Raw genomic sequence first — 5891 nt, 5'->3', positions numbered from 1 at the left:
ATATATATTATATATAAACATGTTTTATATATTATACTTAACAAAAATATATTTAATATAATATATAAACATATTTGTGTGAAGTAATAGAAATGAAATACTAGCGGAATCGAAACGAGTTTCGAGTTTCTTCTTCAGATCGACAGATATACAGCATCCGAATTCGAGAGATCATTCAGCAAGTAGAGCGGAATGAAACTATGCTCTGAGTATTTCTCTCTCTTTCTTTCCCTCATCCCACTTTCCCATCTCTCTCTCTCTCTCTCTCTTCCTACTTTCATCGAAAAGCCCTTACTCAACAGATGCTTTCCTATCCACGCGGTGTACCAAAGTACTTGTACGCACGCGTACGCATAATAGTCCCTTTCTTCTTCTCTCTCTCTCTTTCTCTCTTTCTCTCTCTCTTTTACCCTATCAGAGTATAGTTAATCCCTAAGCACGTAACAAATATACATAAGCCTGGCTCGTTATAACTAACAAGCAATAACGATGCTAGATCGTATTTCGTTTCGGGACCCATCCTATCTTATTTTCTTCGACTAGCGAATGTCATTATAAAGGTAAAGGTAAAGGAAAAAGAAAAAGAAAAAAAAATAGAAAAAGGATACACGGTTTAAAGGTTCGATCATTTTTCTTTATCCTTTATTTTCTTCTCTTTTTGAGTTCGTATGTAATAGATTTGTTAAAATAAAAGCGTTTTTTTAATATGAATCCTAATTCATGCTCGATCACATATTTTCGAAAGATTTCGCGCAAAGTGTGTTACAGATGAAACAATAAAATAAAATAAGAGTGCATATACGTATTATATAATAATATAATTTTTTCTTCACATATATATATATATATATATATTAATAAAATCTATAATATAAAATTATCTTAAATTATATTAAATTATATTAAAATATAAAATTGTATCTAAAATTATAAATATATATATATATATATATATTTGTTTTTTTTGTCATACGTGAATAAGAATTAGGGATAATTAGAAAATGAACGTTATACATTATAGGAAATAAAAAAGAAAAAAGAAAGAAAGAGGTGACTTGTTATGAGCAGTATTTTGTTGGGTTCATTTTTTTTCTTCTTTTTTTTTTTCCCTTTATAATTATCTTTCTTTTTCTCTATAGCAGTATTTTCATCCGGAAGGTAAACACCGGCTCGTTTTACAACGAGCGAGCACGAAAGGACAACGTCAATAGACGAACAAAACATCTCTTCATGACGTCACATTGAGCTGCTACTGCTACTGCAGTTGCAGTTGCAGTTGCAGTTGCTGTTGCTGCTGCTGCTGTTCGTAGTTGACTGTTCATAGTTGTCGGGGGTGGTATCCACAAGCCAGCAGGTATACTCTTATAATGGTACATACGCATCCTCCCCTACTGGGAGGGAAGTAGAGCACATTCAGCATTATCCGGCACGTGGTAATAAAATACTCTTCCTACATTCCCCCCCTTTTTTTTTTCTTTTTTTTTTTGCAATACGCGTATATAAAACGTGGGAAAAGTACAAACGAACACACACAGACACAGATACACTTTTTTTTCTTCTATCTTTCTATCTTTCTCTCTTTTTCTACCGTTTCTCTCTCTCTCTCTCTCTCTCTCTCTCGTTCCATTTTGATTGCAACAAAAATATTTTCTTTGAACGTTCGGCACCGGTGGGGGGTTGATGCTTTTTTTTTCATGCCCACGCCGTTGTTTCATACGTACAGAGTTTCGACTTTGTAATATTTTTTCATTTAACGTTTAGCACGTGCCCAACCACGGCCACGAGAATGTCATCACTTACCCTTCTTTTTATTTTCTTTTTATTTTATTTGAGGGGAGAAAACACAGTAAGCGGCGGGTTGCGTCGATAGAAATTATATATATATATATATATTTTTTTTTAAACGAATTAAACTTTCGACACTTTGAATGGTTTTGTTTTATAAAAAATGAAGAAGAAGAAGAAGATAAAGGAAAGAAGTTATAGGGAAAGAAATAGGGAAAACGAAATTTTTTCAACATTCGGCCAAGTTTAAATCTCAAACAACAGCAGCAGCAGCAGCAGTAACAGTAGTAGTAGTAGTGTAGTACTACTAGTAATAATAATAGTAGTAGCAGCCAGTAGTATTCGTTATGAAAGGGCCTTCTTTTGTATCTCTTGCGTAATATTATAATAGAAAATAACGAAGAGGAAACCGGGCAAGCGTCCGAGCTCTTTTGTTCGTTGGTTCGTTCGTTTCGTTCGTTCGTTCGCTGGTTCGTTCGATAATTACTTTTACATCGGTCGACGGACGTAAATTAATTGAACTTGTTTTTCCTTAATTAATTTTCGATCGGCTAGAGTGAGATAGAAAGAGAGATAGATAGAGAGAGTGAGATAGAGTGAGAGCAGCGAACTTTCCGCTGGGATCAGAATTGCAATTTCGAGTTGGGCCGCTTTCCGATCACGGCTGGAGTTTCTGGTGCATGCATGAGACGGATTCTCGTAAACAGGTGCCAGCCACTCTATCAGTACGTGTAGTACCTAACGTCGATAATTATTGGCAGGTCACTGAAGCCGAAGTCCGTCCGCGAAAGTTCGTTATAACGCAGTGCCCTTGCATCCTTCCCGTAGGCGTTTCCTCCCTTTCGTGATGTTGCTGTTGCTGTTACTGTTGCTGTTACTGTTGCTGCTGATATACGAGCGGATGTTGTCTACCACGACGAGGACGACGACGATGCAAACCCTCGGCCCTTCGGATAACCACCCTACGTTAATTACCCTCTCTTTTCACGCGCAAAACGTTTCCCTTATACTACCTACGTTCAACTTTCTTTTTCCTCGTCTATGTAATCTGTGTGTGTGTGTGTTGTGTGTACATATAACTGCATTGATAATATGTAGAATAATGTGATCGAACGTTTAAAAATATTTCTTTATTATATCAATAATATTATTGTTAATTAATCAGTTATTTCTCTCGTCCAAAATTATAATTCTTAATGATAAAGTATGCACAGGGAACTTGGACATAAAAATAAAGTAGAACTTAATTTAACTAAGTTGGACGTTTCGTCCCTTTATTGGGACTTCTTCAGCAACTTAATATATAAAAAGAAAAATGTATGTCTACCCAATGAAAAAAGACGCTGAACTGTAAGAATTAAGTTGCTGAAGAAGTCCCAATAAAGGGACGAAACGTCCAACTTAGTTACATTAAGTTCTAATTCTTTTTTATGTCCAAGTTCCCTGTGATACCTTATCATTAATTATTGTTAATCATTCTACGAATTTTTTTCTTCCCTTTTTCTTTTTTTTTTTGTTGTTTTTTTTTTACACGTTTTACACGATACGATATTTTGTTCATTTTGTTTTTATTTTTTTATTACACGTTTCTACCCCGTTCATAAGATCGATAAGATGATAATAAGAAAAAGGTTGTGCGTGTTTCTTGTTTTTCTTTTTTCGGACAATCTTATTCATCTAATTCACGTCATTCGATATTTATAATATTTTTAACCAGCCGGTATATTCATTCACATCGAAATTTTCTTTTTATTCGATTTAATTATCGATATTTAAACGAAACAACGCGTAACTATCGTCTCCCTTTTCCTTTCCTATTTTACGACATATTTATTCAACTAAATTTACTCTAATTTCTTTTATTACTGACACATCGCATATATATAACGATCAAATTTTCTTTTCCCGTTTTTATTTTTAAAATATCACCTCGTACCCTGTACTCGCGTTTCATTCCACCGTGCAACGTAACATTTTCACCGACTTGTTTTCTTCGGGAAATGTTTTTATATCTCGTACAAGAAAAAGAAAAAAACAAAAAAAAAAAAAGCAGAAAAAACGCATAATGAAACGGAAGAATCGAATGAAAGGGATCATCGAATATCCTCGATTCGTTGGAAGAAGAAGAACCAGGAAAGAAGAAGAAGAAGAAGAAGAAGAAGAGAGAGCTGGGACGAAGGGGGTGGAAACAGGAATGGGGGGGGGTAACATCGAGACAGTCGATATCGGTTTCATTCGAGAGATACGGAAGAGGAGGAGTCGAGAATACGAGGGTTGAAAGGGATATGTGTGTGTGTGTGTGTGTGGCTTGCAGTGTGGTAGGTAAGGGTGTCTGAGGGGTACACGGTATCAGGGGTAGAAACAGAAGAGGAGTAGATAGGTGTGGAATGGGGGGGTTTGGTGGGTGGAAAAGACGGAACCGGCACGGGACGTTAAATTACACGCTCAACGGCAAATGCACGCTCGCTCTGCACCCGGTTGCCCGTCGTTTATCCCACGTACCATCTTCACCACCATAACAACCACCACTACCACCAACGTCGTATATCACGTTGGTACGGTGTATTAACCGGCCGCTGGTTGGTATCCTACCTACACCTGTTTACTTTCAACGCGTCGTATTATTTCTATTAGCGCGAATGAACTAACGTAATATCAGGGGGGTGGGTAAGGGAACGGGGGTATATATGGTGCAATAGGGTGCTAAAGAGAGATGGAAGATACCAACAAGGAAGGAAGGAAGGAAGGAAGGATGGTTAAAGCCCCGTGCGCGAGATTATCGGTGAAAACAGCATCCTCGTGATTTTGTTGTTCTCTCAATTTCTTTGTTGCTTTCATGGTCCACCTCGAGGAATAAGTCTTAATATTAGGATGGTTGTTGGTTCTTCTTCTGTTAGCCGCTTATCGGTTTAACCAATCAAATCTTTTACACGGAAGATTAAGTTTAAAGGTCCTAGGATTTTGGGTTGTTTTGTTTGATGGTTCTTCTTTCGTGATACATTAACCATTTGAATGCTGATTTCAATGTTTTTCAATTAGTAGTATTCAGTTTTGCCATATGTCCGAAAAAAATACGTCTCAACAGTTAAACGATTAAGTGTATGAATATAATGAAAACGATTGTAAAGTGTGTATGTGTGTATTTGTCGGGGAAGGAAGTTGGGGATTTTCTTTGAATCTTCTTGTCGGTAAACTTTGCGAAAAATGAAAAAGTAAGTTTGGCGTTATTTTTTCTGTTTTTTTTTTCTTTTTTTTCGATCAACGAATTGGTGCGGTTAATCAAGCCAAAATATATTCGACGATTTTGATTCTTTCTTTCTCTACTAGAATTTCGTGCAAAATTTTACAACGTTTTTTTCGAATGGTCCAGTTTACTTTGGCCAAACGTCGATTTTCCTAGGTGGTTGCTTTCTAGGACACGAAAAATATATAGAAAGAGATGGACTCTCATCACCGTCATTAAAGTTTTTACGGACGGGGTAAACAAACGGAGGGAAAAAAAAACGCGTTCACGGTTCGTTACGAGATGACCGATCCCCGTTTCTTCTTTTGGCCCGACATTCGTCGGAAATGTTTGTTTCTACGGTGGGTAAATTAAGTGACTACGACTGTTATTCGTTGAAAAAAGAAAAAAACAAAAAAAAGAAAAAAAATAAAATTTCTAATGGACGAAATGAAAAAGAAAATAAATCAATCCACGTTTTTTCGTTTGTTCGAATTGAAATCGAAAAAGAAAAAGGTTAGATGGATTGTGGGAGAGGGGTGAGGGGAGACAAAAGAAAGCGAAGCAAGTTTGATTACGTTTTTAATCCGTTCGTTTGTTCGTTCGTATGAAAATCTAAAAATTTCTTTTTGTTTTTTTTTTTTTATTGTTTATTTTATTTTTTTCTTATTTTTTGATTTCTTTTTTATATTTTAACCCTCTATGGGCCGAATTTTTGTTTTAAATCCAAAAAAATTGGTGGAACAAAAAATCAGCAATTATAAACCTATATATGCAAATGAGAACAAAAAATTTCGGTTCAAACAATTTTATTGCAGTAATTACACTATGTGACTTTCAAGTCACAGCGGCCTATAATGTTTGAAACCGTGTCTATGAAAAC

The 5891-nt window shown here is 35.9% G+C and overlaps 1 protein-coding gene and 1 long non-coding RNA gene across 5 annotated transcripts in view; both read left to right on the top strand.

Annotated features, from left to right (window-relative positions):
• LOC106787879 (CUGBP Elav-like family member 2) overlaps positions 1–5891 on the top strand; it is a 376528-nt gene that overhangs the window by 15482 nt on the left and 355155 nt on the right. The gene's annotated exons all lie outside the window — the stretch shown is intronic.
• The window catches only part of LOC106787881, a 43293-nt gene continuing 38761 nt past the window's right edge, over positions 1360–5891 (top strand). Inside the window, exon 1 of the long non-coding RNA XR_001381853.1 lies at positions 1360–1433. This is a non-coding gene — a long non-coding RNA (uncharacterized LOC106787881). The remainder of the gene's footprint in view (positions 1434–5891) is intronic.

Source organism: Polistes canadensis, unplaced genomic scaffold (genome assembly GCF_001313835.1).
Source record: "Polistes canadensis isolate GaletaPanama2010 unplaced genomic scaffold, ASM131383v1 scaffold_118, whole genome shotgun sequence".
NCBI lineage: Eukaryota > Metazoa > Arthropoda > Insecta > Hymenoptera > Vespidae > Polistes > Polistes canadensis.
Note: the sequence above shows the minus strand (reverse complement) of the source record. Positions and strands in the feature narration are given on the sequence as shown.